Raw genomic sequence first — 18,203 nt, 5'->3', positions numbered from 1 at the left:
CTCCAACTCAGCAGTGGCAAAGAGGATGGAAAAAAAGCTTACGTGCAGTGTAATACCAAAGCTAGCAGAAGGAACACTGAAAATTGGGATGGAAAAAATAGAAAACATAATTATCAAAGCAAGGAGTATTTTCTATCCAGATCTGACAAGTCACCACCAAACACTAAATGAGCTCCAGCTCTAATTCAATCTGGCAAGAGGCTTGTAAATTTTGCTGAAACGATACAAAATACCATCCCTGCAAATCACCCTGCTGCTTTCACCTCTTCCCAAACCCCTGGAGCTCTGCTTTTGGGCAACTGTCCTGACCCTTGTTACAGCCAGGTACAGCACTGATACAGATGCATCCATTCCTACCAGGTTATTCTCCCATGCTTCCTCTTCACAGCTTCCATCTCACCAACCACTCTATTCACATAAAAAGGTTGACAGCTGAACTATAGCACTGGAAAGAAAAGGTGCCACAAATAAACCTTCAGGTCATCTGAAAATTGTCTCTGAGAGACAATCACAATAACTCCCGATTTCTTTCTTGAGTTACATTACCAGCTTTGTCCTGAAAGCTGTATGTCAGAATATCCTGGACTGCTACTATACTTCAGTATGTTATTTCTTGTCTATTTACAAGAAAAACTGTTTACCCTGTAACTCTTTTTCACTTCATCCATTTCTTTATCTGACCATATCTACTACCGCTGCATTAAAATCTCTCTCATAGCAGGCTTATGTTAAAAAAGCAGTGATTTTTATGAAGTCTCTGACACAAGAAGCTGGTATTTTATATGAAGTATGAGAGTTACATTAATCTTCCTTCTTGCTTACAGCTTTCCAAACTACGATAATTCTATGCCACTGTGATCTGTAACAGCTACAAGCATGGCTGCAGAACAAATGTAACACATTCTTGATTTGTTCTAATTCTGATCTTATTTTGGGAAATCGAGAGGCTTTTTCCTTAACCCTGTGATTCATTTTTGATGGGAAAAAACCCCCAAAACACACCCACAGATAATCCTGCCTTGTTGCAGGATTTACTGAAATAACTGTCTCCAAGAAAGAAAAATAATTTTTATTTCTGCTATCTAAAAAACTGAAACTCCAAAACAAGGCTTCTCTTCTGTCAGGAGCACTGGGAATTATTCATAGCACATGATGACATATACACAGGCTTTTCCAGTATAGACACAGTGGAAATTTCTCATCAGGAAGCACTGCTCTGCCCTTCAGCTGGAGGTGCATTACAGCCACAGGTCCCACATGCTCATTCTGAGGAACTGACCTAAGCTGAAATTTCCACATTACAGGTAAGTTTCAGCAGATCCAGGCTTTTGGAAACAGACTCCAGTATACACTGCAGGGATGTAAACATCTTTATATGACTACAGATCACAGCGCTGGCAAACGCATTCAACAAGAAATACAACCAATTTCATCTGGATATTTATGCTGGGAGAACTTGTAACTTCCAGTACAATTTTTGAAAAATAGACTTTTCCATCTCACCATGAAACATAATGTCCCTTTAACCACTGCTGCGGCTTTTACTTGCCCAGTACAAAACCAAAGAGCACACGGAGTACCTCTGCTCCGTACTGCTGCTGCTCCTTTCCACTCCCAACACTTTTCCAGTTTTCCAGAATAGTGTGGATACGCTGGTTTGTCCCGGCTCAGCCCCACCTTCAGCTACCAACAGATTATATCCATGCAGCTCTCCAGCTCTGGTCCAATGTATGTTTTATTCCCACCAGGGCAGCTCAGACTGCTGCCTAAACAGCCCTGGACAAAGATTACGCTGCCACAGCGGTTTCTACGCGGAAGAGCCATTTCTTGTTAATGCCTCTGATGTCTGCAGCAGCGTGAAGCTGCTCCACACATCCCTGTGCCCTGGAAGTGGGCAGGGGGAGCAGGATGGGGCTGCCTCCCAGTCAGCTGGCTGCCAGCCACCGGAGAGCAGCCTTTCTTTTGGGGATGCTGTTTGAGGCTTTTTTAAATCCTCCTTCAGAAAAGGCAGCTTTGATTTGTCAGATGTAAAAGTGGCCTGCAAGAGGGGATGGCAAAGTAACTACACAGTGTTATGAAGGTTTAGACATACTTACTTCTTTTATGGTATATGAGTACACAACCACCATCTTCTCTAGATATTAAGTGGCAAGCAATGAATCTAAGGGGATTCTTTCACTTTAGTCATGTAATTCAGATCACAGTGTGATTTCAGCTGCACTAGGGGACTATTCTGAGTGCTCTGAATGCATACAATGCACTCAGAATTAGCCAAAATACTGATCCAATACCTCAATGAGCTGGTAGGTGCAGAAGTAGATGAAATAGCTAGAAAACCCAAAGGGGCATGGAAACAAAAGGGATGGACAGCACAGCAGTGATTTTGTTATCGTAACACTGAGGCTGATCCTACAGATTACAGAAAAAGAACACACTTGTCATCTGCTTTTGCAATGCCTGGATCTCAGTACTGAAAATGCTCAGGTACCTACCACCAACATGGTATTGTTCAGTAAATTACATTTTCTAGACTAAAGCTACATTTTTCTTCTCCAACCTGTCAGTTCTCCCTGGAGGCTAACAGAGCACCAAAGAAAATTTTAAACAGTGACATCTCAGCATTTCCTCTTCCAGATCCAATAATTAATTAACTATGAAGTCCTGCATCTTGCCTGCTTATGGCCAAGAAGCCCTTCCTGATCCAGACTGTCTTTGGCTGTTAAATTATGAGTTTACTCACATTTGTTGCAGAAAAAGGAAAAAAGGAAAGATTCTTTTTCATATGTAGGTACTCCACCACTGGGAATACTACTGTGAACTCTGAAGACAGGCTGTCAGAAATAAAGGTCAAGTCCACTCTCTCCTGACCCTGGCTCCTGGTTGTTTAAGTGAACACACTTTCACTAGTTCATAATAAGATGCAAGAGAAGCATTGGCTCCATCTGCAACACAGCAGACACAACACAGGCAGACGACAGGAAAAAGGAATAAGCAGCAGGGGGGTTTGTGGAGCTTTCCCCACCCCCAAAAAAGCAAGCTTTTCCAAGCTGGAAGAGTTCTCATACTGAGGGTCCCCTGCCCTTATTAGCAATTTCTTCCTGTCACAATTAAGGAAATTTCAAACTTTCCAGTACTTTCAAAATATTCAGTACCTGGAATTGGCTGACAAGCACCCAGGCATTTAGCTTGCAAACACAGAATTATTTCCTATAGGCTTGACACCCAGTTGAGGCATGGCCAGGTGGGAGGCCCCAGCTCCCAATGCCTGCTTGCAGCAGGGCCTCTTTTGGGTTTGCTGCATCATCAGATAACCATGGATGCACAGTCTTACAGCAACAACTCACTTCAGCTGTGTCAGTTTCATTTAACCAACTAAATCACTCACGTTCCAAATTTAACAGCAACACCCACAGGAGAGAAGGCAGCATCCTTAATGCAAAATCTCCACGCCAATTTCTCATACAGAACAACACCTACCAAACCTATGTCCTGTGAATCAAGAGGCTGAGAGCTTCACCTTGCAGTCTCTTCCCATACCATAGGTGATACACTCCAGCCTCCCTTCAGTCCAGCTGCCTGACTGGGATGGTCTGTTCGCTAATAATGTGCTTCCCAGTATTTACACACCAGATGGTGGGCCTGCCCCTGTTCATTTTCTCACTAATTTTGTCTGGTTTTAAATGAGTGTTATCAGCACCTGCTCTTGTTTTAGTTTATATTGTTTTAAGTCGTCCCCTGACCTATCACAGTTCTTCGCTATCAGCCAGAATTATCAGTTGGTAATTCTGTATGAACTCACCAATTAAGGTCTCTAGGCGAGAATTCCAAACAATATTAAGTGGCAACTGCTGTTTCAACAACTATCCTGTGCCAGCACAGTTCAAGGCTACAGGAGTCTGTAGTGTCTCCAGCCTTCCCCACTTTAATGAGGCTTTCTTAGGGGGGAAGCAGCACTACTCTCGTGACAGGGACATGCTTTTATTCCTGATCTGTTGAGCTGAAATAAAAATGAATTGTGTCTAAGCCTTCATTCTAGTGTTCGTGTAGAAAAAAGGTGATTTATTTTCTAGGAAAAATATGTGAGCAACAAACAAAGCAATAATAATCTAGAGTTAACTCCTCATCGATTCTCATTTCACCTAAATCAGCTCGTCCAATTCTTGTTGCAAGACTGAACTTGTTATTATATCTGTTTAACATGCTGGGTAAAAGAAAGTGGCACAACCACCACCAAGGGCTTCAGGAAATGAAGGTTTTGCCTTCCTTATCCCAGCTGCTCCTGGCTTCTTTGCAACTTTCACAGTCAAGAGCCTGCTTTGTACAAAGCCAGTAGTGCTTCAGCTCCCAGTGAAGCGTTTCAGAGCACCAGCAGCAAGAACTGTCTTTCCAGGGCACTTCTGCACTGTGACTCCAACATCGGTTCCAGCACCTTATTCCCTTTTCTCTCAACAACAGAGCAGCTTGTGCTGTCCCCTCTTGCCCCTGCATTCATGACGTTCAAATGCAGAAAAAAGCCTCAAAGTCCTTCCAACATTGTCATTAGAGCCATTCCTCTTTCAGCAAAAGCAAACCACCAGGTACTCAAGGGTAAAAAAGAGCTTCCACGTGGTGTGGAGCATGGTTGAAGGGACAGACACAATTTTTTCACACAGCTGAGGAATAACAATGATGCCCTATTAAGCTTCCTTCCTTGGTGGTCCTTAAAACTGGGCATGACATTTATATTGCTGTCAGTGCATATGGTAATTTCTGCTCATGGCTCTATGTGCTGCCATTTTTCTAATAAAGCAGTCAACAACAACACAGTAGAAATGTCTTTGCTCTTTTACTCAGCACAGAGGGAACAACATCCTGTGATCAAAATGGGACTGAAAGTCATCTTGACACTTCACAGTGCTTCTTCCCAAAACCTCCAGTTACTGGGCTTGGCACCAGCAGCCTTGAAGAAGGATCTGTCCCCTCCCTGTCCCCACAGCAGCTATACTGTCCCATCCACACAGCTCGCTCAGTCTGGTCCCTGTTTTTCACCAGGCACAAAAGGCGACAGCCTGACAAGTGCATTAAAACTTTAAGCTATCCAAAGGCAGCCAGACAGAAACTTTGTGTACAGGCCCCCCAGGGGACTCCTCTTTGATTTAGCTTCCTAAAAATAGCTCTTTAGAGGGGATTGAGGCTTTCAGGGGTTGCTTGTTGCTTTTTTAACCAGTTTTGAAAAGACTCCCTCATCCATAGGCTTTTGTTGCTTTCAGCAACTTACAGGTCAAAAAGCAGATGTACAGACAAAAGAAACCTGACCTACATCTTGCCTCACTCTGCTGGGTTACATCGTTCCTGTGCATGCTTATGTAAGAAAGAGCAATGGTGCACACCAAAGAGGGTTCAGGAATTGCAGCCCCTGCTCCTGCCTCCTCAGTAGCTTTTTGCCCAGCAATAGTGAATTCCTTTAAAATTTCTCTACCATATTTTCCTCTTTCTGCAAAAAGCAATTAAGAATATTTACTGACCTCACAGGGGAGACATAGTATTTGAGTTAATTAAAGCTTGTAAAGACTCTAAGAACACCCAGAGAAAGGCTTTATAGGAATGTGAAGTGTGTCATAAACTCAGAAAATGTACCATCAGAGACACAAAGGTCATATCTGAAGTGAAGTGTGTCAAATAAATATCCCATTTAAATAAAAGAAGTTGTAATTTAAATAACTACAACATGCTTTCCCACCATACCTTAACTAAGATTTTACAGGACACTCATCAGAAAGGTAGTAATTTCCCATGCTACTCAGTGAACTGGAAGGAATCTAAATAGATAAACAGGGTGATTTGCAATCAGTGATAACCTGTCAGAAGCCACTACCTATAAAAGTTAGTGTATTATCTGCCTTAAAAAGGCAGAGAGAGGGCACACACAAGCAGGAATGTCTCCCACTACAACTCATTGCTATCTTTATGTGAAAGCCTCCTTCCAGTTTTGGTGTTAAAAGCAGAAATCAGCTCCTTTCAGCACAAAAGCTGGAAGCTGCCAGTGCCTGAGTTCTTCCAGGGTTGAAGGACAGGACCTCCTAAGCTGCAGGGGAGCAAACAACAGGCAGACAGGGGCAGGAGGTGCGTGCAAGGACAGGAGACAGACTGCTGCTTCTACCACAGCAATCGGCTGGGTTAGCTGCAGATTTTGCCCCCAGGGGATTTCACACTGAAGATCCCATGCACCGACTTAACAACTTGCCAGCTGCCAGCATCACAAGTCAAGTCACAGATCAGGGCAAATACTTGAGAGGCCTTGATGTAAAAATTACACAGCAGTGACTGCCCCCTTGCACAAGTAGCCATCGCTGCCTCGGGATCCTCTTGCTGAGCACAAGGATTCAAATGCAGTCGGGACCACAACGTGACCACCTTGCGAGAGAGGGGCCTGGCAGGTGAGGATGACCCTCCCTGGAGAGCCTGGGCACTGCGAAGCTGTACTCCTGCTGGAAAGCTGGCCCAGAGAATGCTTTTGACAGTTCACTTAGGTGTCCTTAAAGCTACCAAAAGTTTATGCAATTTGTCTCGGCCCCAAATTCCCACAGCTCTTTTTTCTTTCCCTTAACAGTCCTCTCTATACCACATGTGAACCTCGGGCTGTTACATCAAGTTTTGTAAGGTTGGGAACGAGTACAGGAGTAAGGATGATGCACTTGCACAGCTGCCCTTCCTGTTTCACCTGAGGAACATCACACTGTTCAGGATATTCAAAGCCCTTTATAAAGCAGACAGATCCCACCAGCGGCCTCATGTCCTTTCAGGACCAGACAATGACTGGTTAAGGTAAGACCTTCTTCGGTGAAGGATCTCAGCATCTTCTTTCTATTGCTCCACTCCTTCCATTAGCTTCTTCTGCTATTCAGCCTACCCCTCACCTCTCCCAGCCACAAAGACACAGGCTCTACCATGTAGTGGGGTACTCCAGGAGAAAGGCAAAATAAGATATGTATTTCCCAGTCTATCCTCCCTCCTTTTGGAGGCAGAAAAAAGACAAAGGTAAGGCCATGTTCATTTCTTCCCCTCAGGATGTCAGTACTTAAATGCACTGGTTGTGGTTCAAGATTCATTCCTGCCAGTAATGGTCACTGTGTGATTACAGCGTGATCTAAGTAAAGTGTGCATCCTGATTTCTGAAGAAAGACCATGTGAGATACAACTTCCATAGGCTGCAGAAAGGCAGATGACACTGTGATTCAGCACTGATGTTGCTGGCACTGACTCCTCACCATTGCCATGCTGTTCTGGAAAAAAAAAAAAACCAAACAACCAACCCCAAACTCTGAGTTTGCTTAATTCTGGCCAATTGACCTTCTATCGCTCCAGCACCTCCTCCTAATGACTGCAAAACTTCCAACCACAGCAGTTCTGATTCACTCGTATGTGTCCAAAAATCGTACTTACAGCTTTTTGCCAGTGGCAACCAAGATGAAAAAGCTATTTGTGGAACTAAGAAAGACAAGATGATGTAGAAGAGGGAAATAAAACAACCAGGGCATAATCTAATTCCACAAGAATGAATTCTACTTTCAAACCTCCTCAAATTAAGTTTAAATTTAAAAAAAGTATTTACTGAGAACACATTTCTCATTTGAAGCAGCCACAGCTCTACTGACTCTGAGTGCCTAAATAAATATATTGCACATACCACTTTTAATAAGGTAGGTTTTTCCACTTTATCTTTGACCATTTATTGCAAGCCCCAATTTCACAGCCATCTCTCACATATTTTAAGTAACTCTGGGCCTATATTTTACACCTTCAACCTATAATTTTATTAGTTTTCATGTTAGTAGCACACAGTACCAGAGATGTCCAAAGCCACTAACCCTCCTTTTCTTTTACATTGAAACAAAGATCTCAATGGCAGGCCACAGGAGAACATGAACAAATGTGGCCAAAACACATTAACTCTTTCCTTTGGCAACACAAAACCATCAACTGGCTCCCTAACTGGCTGAAGTTTAAAATCCACAGACAAACATGGTGAATTTTTATTGTTAGAGGAAACATTTGGGGGGTTTGTTCACTTAATATTGGAAACCTACTGCTTCCTCATTACAAATCCAACTCATTTGCAATGGAGATATATCCCAGGGGGAGAATAAAGGAAACCAAATGAAGCCTGAAGCAGACTGCAAAAAAGGAAGCTGAAACAACTGCTGGATGTTGTTAGCTCTTCCACACATTTTCAGGAAACACTCTTAGCACATAGACAGATGAGTATTACCCATATTTTTCTGAATGAGAATGGCTCAAAGCTGCATTAAGGGACAGTTAGACTGGACATTAGAAAGCACTTCTTTACTGAAAAGGTGGTTAAACACTACTACAGACTTCCCAGACACATGTTTGATGCCCCAAGACTTATGCATTTTAGCAATGCCCCTAATAATGTGCTTTAACTTTTGGTCAAGTGAAGTGGTCAGGCAGTTGGACTGAATGAGCATTTGCAGGTCTCCTCTAAATGAAAAATTCTATTCTATTTCTATTCTATTCTAGCCCATCCCTTCTTTAAACATATGACACTTATTTTTAACAAACATTCTTTGCTGCTTCTAGCTGCCCCATTTTTATTTATGGCTAAGTGTAAAATGTCAGTTCAGGTATTCTCTGACACCTTTCTCATCCTCAGAAACTGGGCTTTTTTAGTTTTTTGCACAGGGCTCCCTCTTTACCCTGCTGCCAGATGGTCTGAGAAGTGCACTGGTTCAGAATCTCTTGACATACCCTGAAAAGGGAAAGGTTCTCAGAGGCATCAGACAGAGCAGCTCTTGTGACGACCTGAATGACCCCAACATGTTCCTGGTCATTTTGAAAGTCTGACACTTACTTTCATCATTAAATTAAAAAAAAAACCAACAAAACACATTACTCACAAAATCTGTTGCCAACAGAAGGCTATAATTGCTCCTCTGGCAGCAGGAATGAACGCTGAGAACTTGAAACTTCTTACATGCATGGTATTAGCACACTTCATAACTATATCTTGGAAGAAGAGGGAGCTGCAGTCTGTGGATAATGTTCAGGTTAAGTACTTCAGTTATCTACTACCCTCTGACATTCACAGACAGAAAAGTCAATGACTTAATTTAATGATTAAAATGAGTTTGGTTTTGTATCAGAGTTGGCTTAAGAAGGATGAGCCGAATTCATTAGAAAATGATATTTAATTAAAAAGCCACTTCTACTTGAATTAGCTAACAAAGATCAGGGAAAAAAAGAACATCAAAGAAACTCCAGAAAGCTCTTTTAAAACAGGTAAGATAACTGTGATTTATTGCTCTGCATTTACAGGATATGAGAATGAATTTGACAACTGCTCATCTTTACCCATAGCTCAGAAACCAGTATTTCTCTGAGTGGACATTTAAATGACAAAGTTAGTCTGGACTTCACAGTTTGCTTTTGAGCTGCATTGCTTGGATTTATAGCCTGCAAGAGATATCAGGTGCAGAGCTTATGTGCAATCCATCACTTCCCAACTGGGACAATAAAGCCAGCAAGACACTTCACCTCCTTCAAATGAGATTTCTGCCCTCAGAACCTGCAGAGACACTGAAGGACACGTGTCTCCCCATTTAGTAAAGAGAAGGCTAGAGGCAGCAGCAAGCCATCCTGCAGAGCAGAGAAGGGAGCTCTACAATATCCACGAGCAGCTCCAGAATCAGGGTGCTACAACACATCCTGCGGGGCAACCTTTTCCAATGGCACTCAGAGCATGATGTGACCAGCAGCACAGCATCTCACCCACTGACCTATTTAAAAGGCTTAAGGGTGTGGGAGAAGGGAAAAGAGGGATTTTATACCCAAATATTGTGTTAACACATGGTCACTTCTTAACAGTTCTCAGAAGTATTACAACTCCCTTCCCCTTACCTCTCATATTCGCACTACCATGCCTTGCCCTTACCTCTCATGTTGTTGCACTACTATCCCTTGAGCCCTTACCTCTCATATTCTCGCACTACCAAAAAGCAATTCAATTGCTGCTATTTTGAGCTGTCCTCAAGCAGGGTAGTGGACAGCATCTGCAGATAGTTGAGAAGAACTGCAGTACCTCTGAGGTAATAGAGTTTGTCTTTTGCTTTGAGGGCTAGGTGTCTTTCTGATACAGAGGTACAAGAGTACCAGGATTAGATGATGCAGTTAGTCACACAGACTGTCCCCTGTGCCAGGCTGATTCCAGCACGTTCCAGTCATCAACTGCACTGCTTACCTAAAAGATATCAGGACTATGTACAAGTATTCTCTGTGCAAACACAAATAAGTGCTACAACATACCAGTGAGTATTTCTGAAAATGGTTTGTGTGGTACCTGCCCTTGAAATGCTTAGGATAACAGGAGGAGTAGATGGGAAGACAACACCAATCAAAAAATACCCAGTCAACCCTTCCAGCAGTTTGGCAAAATTTGTGCATTAGATCACCATAAGCAGCCACAGAGCTTTCACCTACATTGAGATGTACAGCATCTCTCAATGAAGTGACATAACACTAGAACATTTGTCACTGAAGGGGTAATAAAACCTCATCCACTTCTACATTTCCCAGAAGAAAACCCAATTAATTCATCTTAATTACTCAGAAAATATAACAAGTTCTAGACCATGCAGACTCAGTTTACTGAATTCAGGCCATGGAGTCACTCACTTTTCATTCTACTTGCCTTTGTTTTAGTAACTAGTGCTGAAACTAGCAACTAGTGATGAAGACTATTTCTGGAGGATAAAACTCTGGATTGGTCAGAACCAATGAGAACAAAAGAAGGTATTTACATTTGAGTTTTTGAATTCTTTTTTAGACAAGCCCCAAAACATTAACTGTTTCATCTCACATGAACATGATTGATTATTAGCTAATTATCTGAACTCAGTTCATGCAAACATAAGCCAACACATGCTGTAGCTACTCCGCTTGCACCTGTTTGCATTGTTAATGTACAAATGCACAGATCAAGCAGGAGTACACTGAAAACCCCATTATGGAAGTGCCACTTCACCTGTCTTTTTAAATGTGCCTTAAGCACAGCTAGGGCAGATAATACGACCAGAGCAGCAAAGAGCAGTTGCACATTTCCAGTACACAGAGAAGGCTGCCACAGCAGCTCAGCATCCTGAAAGCCCAGCAGGATCTCTAAACACAGAGTTCATGGGAATTCAGCAGTTCCCCTGCCTTGTTTTTTCTACCAAGTAACTCAAGGGAGGCAGCACATCGTGCTATTTTAAGATAATGGTATCATTAAGGGTGAAACACACGTAGTTATTTTAAAACACAGCAATGCAGCTAAAACTGCATCAAGGCTCACTCCGACTGAAGTCTGACTCTGAAGCAAGCAATTGGCAAGCGCTGCACAGCCGAGTTAAAACAAAAGGGTGCAAACGCGAGACAGCACAGCACTGCCCCGCTCCCCACGGCACTGCACACACACAACTTTCCCTGCCCCAGCCCAGGGCAGGCCGGGATCCTCGCTGTTCCAACGAGGCACGCCGGCAGAGGCTGTGACACAGCACCAGCTCTTGGAAGCGGCCAGGAGGCGGGCGGGCGTCAGCCGGGATCCGGGAGCGCCGCGGGGGCTCACCTGGCACTGTCCCCGGGCGGCCGAGCCCGAGGAGCCGCGGAGCCGGGGCCGGGAGCGCCTTGCCCGCCCGCTGGCGCCCGTCCCGCCCGTGACCGCACCGCGCAGGAATGGCGACCACCGCGCCCCGGAGCGAGCCCCGAACCGCCGGGACCGCAACCCCCCGGCACCGACCCGCGGGGAGCGCCCCGGCCGAGGGGGTCGGCGGGCCGGGGGTCAGCGGCGCTGGGCAGGGGGCCGCACGCAGTCGGACACGGCCCGGGCAGCGCTGCAGCCCCGCCGGCCGCTCGGACAGACCCCCGACCGGCCGGCCGTCCTCTGGCCGCTGCAGCTCCTGCTTGCTCCCGGCTACTCACCCGGGCGCTGCCACCGCGGGGCTTCCACCGGAGCACGACGCCTTCCGCTCGGGAAACTTATCTCTCTCCCTCTACTGCCATTCGCTAACTTGCCTAAAGATCCTGCAAAATCCCAGAAAAGGCTAGGAAACGAGAGGAGACGACTTAAAAGCTGACGGTCAGGACAGGAATTTATGGAATGAAATCTTTAAGGGCAGGAGCAGATAGAGCCAGCCAGCTAACGCTTTCATGCCCTGACTCTGGCCAGCAGATTCATTTCGCGGGCAGAGCAAGGCTTAGGGGACGATTTAAAATACCTGCTCCTGGCGTGTTCCTCTGTGCATCAGCCGGAGTCCCCGGCGTGGCCAGCACGCTGCCGTGCCTCGTCCTTCTGCCTTTTCCAGCAGACCCCTCGCGATCACAGTGTCACGGTTCCCCAGGCCTTACAATCAAGCAGTTTGTTGTAAGGGAACTAAAAATAGCACTGAATTTTTCACTGGAGCACTTGCTTGAGTGAAGATAGTGCCAGTCAGCCCATGCATTAGTGAGCCATACAGACCTTTAATACAGCCCAGATCCTCCTAGAGATAAGACCATTGACTTAACCAAAAAGATTTTTTTTGTCTTTTTTTTGAAAGACAGCACAAAATAAATCTTCTTTCTGACCACTAAAAGACGAACTGAGTGGGGTTGTTTTAAGAATATCCTCGGGAAAGAGTGAGTCACTTAAGCTGCTTTTATGATAAAAGATCCCTGGAGGAAGTATATCTCCTTAGTCTCTGAGCTGTTCAGAGATCCATATGTCCCCCTGCAAATCAAAGTTTCACACTGTTGGTTTTTTCGGCTTTGTGTTGTTTGTTTTTAATAGTATGAGCACCTGCTTCCACTGTGGAGTTAGTACTAGTATGGGAAACAGAGCAGGATTTTATCCTGGCTAACACCTCAGGATGATCGTTAACAGAAGTGTCTGTCCTGCAGGACAGTGAATAAGATCTGCAAAAAAAGTGTACAAAAGGGCCCATAAGGAAAGTTTACTGCACAGGCTGACAAGTCCAGAAAAAAAATTCTCAGGAGAAACTCTTTTTTGCAAAGCTTTTTCATTGCTGTAACCTGAAAACAATCACTGAAGCCCAAAGTTGCAGAAGATGTCATTCAAGACAAAGATGACAGAGCTGCTGCCAATATCCAAGCTGGGATGCCAGATGCAGATCTGAATGTAAAACTTCCAGTCAGTGGATGCCAGACTCACACACATTCACACTGTGGTGCAGAAAGAAATGGGAAGGTGCAGGTAATGGCTGGCAGCAACCACTTGCGGCATCCTGAAAGGTTGGTAAAGCCACAATGATTCTCCTGGTAGTTGCTCCAGCTGTGAAGTGTGCCTGACAACAAGCCAGGATGTCTGAACCACAGCAAGTTAAGTCTTACTAAGATATGTACATTTCAAAGGAAGACTTTAGGATAGAAGTAAACACTAAAAAGATGGAGACTTACTCGGAACATCAGAGGAGAGATGCTGGGTTTTGTTTCACTTCCATAGGAAGAAGTTGACAAGACTGTCTGTTAATGTAAAATTGTCTCCCACATGTGGTCCCCCTCGTAAGTCTTTGAGCATTCCTTAAATTTTATTTGTTCTGCAGCAGAGTTGCAATATTTTTGCCCTTGTGAAAGGGCTGGCAAATTCCTTCTACTCCTTTCTATTGCTGACCAAACATGCTGGAAGGCATCATATAACATCTACGTAGCAGCAGAGGTAGCCACAACCATAACAGCATCTTCATTCCTGCTCCACTCCCCAGCTATTATTTATAGAGAGAGCATTAACAGAGCACAATGTTCTCACTAATTTAGTCTCACATCACCATCTGTTACTTCCCATAAGTTGATCCTAATGAGAAACTAGTTCAAAACACATTTGAGGACCAGCTGCACCCAGTGAAGTCACTGTAGGAGAGAAATACTCCCCTCCTAATACATCATATTCCAATGCTACCCTACCAAAATCCAGGGGAACACTGCTGTGAATATGAACACAGCCCTAGGTCACAGCCTCTTACAGTCATGTTGAGCAAGTATCATACTCAGCATTGTTTGTCTGAATAATTCACAGTTCTACCCAGTTAGAAGGGCAATGAGAAAGCTACAGACATCATCAGTCCCCTGGGTCTGAGCAGCCTGCTTTCTGCAGCTGCTTCTCTAGTGAGTTCACAGAGTGATCAAAGAAATTGGAATCGCCCCAGAAGTAATTTGTGACCATTACCCCTCACCTTTTCCATGCAACTCCTTGTAAAAAGGGAGTCTCCATCTCTGTAGCCACCCTTTGAATACTGGAACATGTGATAATAAGGCCTCCCCTAAACCTCCTTTTCCCAGTGCTGAACAAACCCATCTCTCTCAGCCTTTCCTCATATGGCAGCCTTCCCAGTCCTTTGATCATCTCAGTGGCCCTTCTCTGGACCCCCTCCAGCTTGTTTACATATTTTTGTACAGCTGGGAGCAAAACTGAACACAGTATTGCAGGTGTGGCCTGACAAGCCACGAATAGAACAGGATAATGATTCTTTATCTGTGCTGGTGGTGCCCTTGTTGGTGCATCCCATCATCCTGCTGAATCTCTGCCACATCATCACTCTTTGCTCATATTGAGCTTGTCCACCAGGACACCTAGGGGCCTTTCCACAGAACTGCTTCCAGCCAGGCTGATCTCACACACAGCCTGTGCGGCACCCCTGGGTTATGTTTTGTGAGGTGCAAGACCTTACGCTTGTTCTTGTTGATCTTCGTAAGGTTCACAGTAGCCCACTCTTCCAGCCTATCCAGGTCTTCCTGTAGAGTGGGTCTCCCTTCTGAAATGCCCACCTCTCCACTCAGTTTGGAATCACTGGCAAACTTCATCAGGCTGTACTTGGTCCCATCATTCAGATCATTTGTGACGATATTAAACAGTGTTGGGCCCAATATCAATCCCTTTTGGACCCCACTTGTGACAGGTCACCAGTCTGAAAAGGAGCACCCTCTGGGGGCCTCCTGCCAGCCAGTTCCTCACCCACTGCAGGGGCCATTTGTCTAGTCCATAACACATCTTGTTTGTCCAGGAGGAGGCCTGTGTGAAACCATATGGAAATCCCTGAAGAAATCCAGGTAAATAATGTCCACCGCCCACCCCACTTGGATGGAGCAGTTCCTTTGCCATAGAAGGTGATCAGTTCTGTCAAGCACAATCTGCCCTCAGTGAATCCATGCTGGCTTTTCCCAATCACCTGCTCCACATATCTTGTGATAGCTCCCAGGAGGATTCCTTTGGTAACTTTCCCAGAAGCTGAAGCATTACTGATGTGCCTGTAATCTCCTGGATCCTCCTTTAAGCCCTTCTTATAGATGCAGCTGACTTTAGCTTTCTTGCAGCCTTCTCTGATGGCCCTGATCTCCATGACTTCTCAAAGATTATGGAGAGCAGACTCACAATGAAATCATCCAGCTCTCTTAACACCCTCGAGTGGATATTGTCAAGGCCCATTGATCCCTAGGGATCAGTCTCTTGAAGCAGTTCACATAGCAGTTGTTCTTCCCCTGACAGCAGTGGGTTTGTGTTTGCAGCAACCTGGATTGTTGTTCCCAAAGCCTGGGGCCTGGCAGTGCTGGTGAGATGGAGGTGAAGTATTGAGAATTTTTCAGTGTTGTTGGTGACTAATTCACCTCTCCTGCTTAACAGCGAGCCAGGGTTGTAAGTACTCAACAGTCAGCCACTCTCCAAAGAGTCAGATGTTGGCTGACACCATGCATGGAAAGGCGAGTGGAAATATTGTACCACAGTTGCCAAGATTTAGAGTTCACTACTGAACTCGCAACGAGATTGCAACTGCCAAGGCCCTGCAGACAGCTGAACCACATCACAGCAAGTATGTACCATTTTTCATTTGAATTGCTGAAGTTAAACCTCTCTGTCCTCCTGAGAAAATTCCTTCTGAACATCCACCTGAATCAGAGTACGGTGGCCCCATATAGTGGTGGGAGAGATTACAAGATGAATTTTTTGGAAGCCAGCCTGTAAGACTAGTGCATATTTTGGTCAAAAGCACATAAGCAAGAATGACAGCCACCTCCTGGATCCAAGGATGCCCTGGAAAGCAGTGGTTGTTCTTTAACTGTCTGAGACAAAATTCCAAAGCTTTGTGCTGTAGGATTCCTTATTACAAATCAGGTTTAGCCATAATCCTCTCTGTTACTGTACCTACGTGAATCACCTGGGCTTGGGAGGTCACTGAAGAAACCCAGGGAAAATTGTGCCACAAAGCCTGCAGAGTCCCTGGGTCCACTTGCTCTGCCCAGGGCTCAAAGGAGCAGACTGAATGCAAGTGATCATTGCTTAGGTAAGTCACTGCTCCCAGTAAAAATTATCCTAGAAATAGCCTCCTACCTTTCCTGCCGTTCATTGAAAAGGCAAGAAATCTCCTTCTGTTGCCTTTGTTGCCTCACACTTCTGTTCTCTGGTTGCAGCAGGGAATATTTAGAGCAGTATTTTGTAAACAGCACATGTTCCAGTGGCTGGTGCAGTGCTGGCCACAGCACTATGGGGCTGCGTTCCTCACATTTTTGGACATTGGTGGACACCAGGGCCGCCTGGGCAGGGAGCAGCTGTGTGTGTAGGTGGGCAGGGAACAAGGGGAGGGACAGCAAGATGGGAAACATAGCAACTTTGCTGCCTGCAAATGTCATGATCCTGACTCCAACTCCCTGTATCCAGACTGTTCAACAAGTTTTCCTTTCCTGCCAGCTGGCTGAGATGAGGGAAACTGTTTTGCCAGACATTTTGCCTTCTTCTCTAGTACCATCACCAGGAATAAATTAGATTTCTTAACTGATCAAACCAACTGCTTAGTGATTTCTGCTCTGCCTTTAAGGTTTGGGATCTGCCACAAAGTATTTGCTTCACATCCCACTGAAAAGATCCTTATTGCTGGAGAGACTGTAACTTAGCACAGTGGGATAATTTTTAATACTTCATGTGAGTTCAGAACACCTTTTTTTTTTCATAGTGCATGTTTAAATGGGATTTGAGCCTCTCCTTCTCTTCACTTTTAGTAGTTTATGGCAGGAATATTTTCAGAGGTGCCAGCTGGGCTACACCCATGCAAAATGGGAGTAACAACCAGAAATATGAATTAAGGATCATATGGTAATGTAAATTTAACTGTTGAGCATATCCCTTGGGATTAATGACATATGTTTAACTATATGATCACAAATGCATTAAAGAAGGAGGTATGGAAGAAGACAGCTATGCAGTGTAGGTACTCACAGAACACTATGAGGGGAATCTTTAAAGTACCCATAAATCCCTAACTGCTTAGGGAATTCAGTGTGACAAGAACACTTTGGGTTCTTTGTTAAAAGCTCCTAGAAAACATGAGGTTGTCCAGATTTGGATCTGCCCTCCACTTTATCAGCAAGTCTCTTACTGCCAATAAAATAATCTCTGCTGAAAGCAAAGCTGTCAGCTTGTCCCTCAACATTACTAAAAACAGCATTACAGTGATAGGCATTACTAGACATTCCTAGGAGAAGCTAAACTGTTCTTTCAGTTACTCTGCTGGATAAAATCGCCGTACACATTTCATGGACAGGTGAAAAGTCAGTCACACACAGAACCATAACAGCAAAGAGGATGTTACAATCACAGAAATTATTTCCTCTGTGATACAGATGCAGCATCTGGTTTTGCATATTCTAGCACAAGAATAAATCTTCCAGAGTGCTTTCCTCCATTTCCTTCCAACTTCACTGCAGTCCAAATCCAGTTCAGCTGATATGTAAGAAATTAGTCTTTCTCCATATGTTTGTGCATTTGGGCTTTGAATTGGTTATATTCATGCAGCCCTCAGGGATGCCCAAATAACTCTGAATATCATGCTGAGATCTTCTCATGGAAGCTTCTGTCAGCTGTACCATTCAAAGGGCTCTCAGCTGCACACTGTTTAACTTGCCCAATTACATTTTTGGCTGCTGTTCTGCCTTGCAGCTTAGAGAAACCCTCTCCAAGAGCTAGGTCACAAGAAGAAATTGCCAAAACATGCTACTTTTCAAAGCACTTACTCCAAAGGGGAATGGGAGATATGAGAAATGTTATAGCAGGTCGGGAAGAAAACATCAGAAAAAAAATTATTGTGAAATTGTAATCCATAAGGACAACATCTTTTCTATCTTCCCCTTATATCTGGGGGATATTACATTTGAAATGAACAGGTTCATAAACACAGATGCATCCCCAAATT

General features: G+C 44.4%; 1 protein-coding gene across 5 annotated transcripts in view; it reads right to left on the bottom strand.

The window, feature by feature from the left end:
• Window positions 1–18,203, bottom strand: part of ARHGAP24 (Rho GTPase activating protein 24) — a 246,748-nt gene that overhangs the window by 59,384 nt on the left and 169,161 nt on the right. Inside the window, exon 1 of one of the 5 annotated variants that reach the window (XM_085058133.1) lies at window positions 12,249–12,392. The exons of 3 other annotated variants lie outside the window; for them this stretch is intronic. The gene's annotated coding sequence lies outside the window, so the exon portion shown is untranslated. Of the gene's footprint in view, window positions 1–11,952; window positions 12,055–12,248; window positions 12,393–18,203 lie in introns of those variants that run through there. One more of the 5 variants, XM_085058132.1, reaches the window with a different exon arrangement.

The sequence above is a fragment of the Lichenostomus cassidix genome, chromosome 4 (genome assembly GCF_008360975.1).
Source record: "Lichenostomus cassidix isolate B80296 chromosome 4, HeHo_3.0, whole genome shotgun sequence".
Taxonomy (NCBI): domain Eukaryota; kingdom Metazoa; phylum Chordata; class Aves; order Passeriformes; family Meliphagidae; genus Lichenostomus; species Lichenostomus cassidix.
Note: the sequence above shows the minus strand (reverse complement) of the source record. Positions and strands in the feature narration are given on the sequence as shown.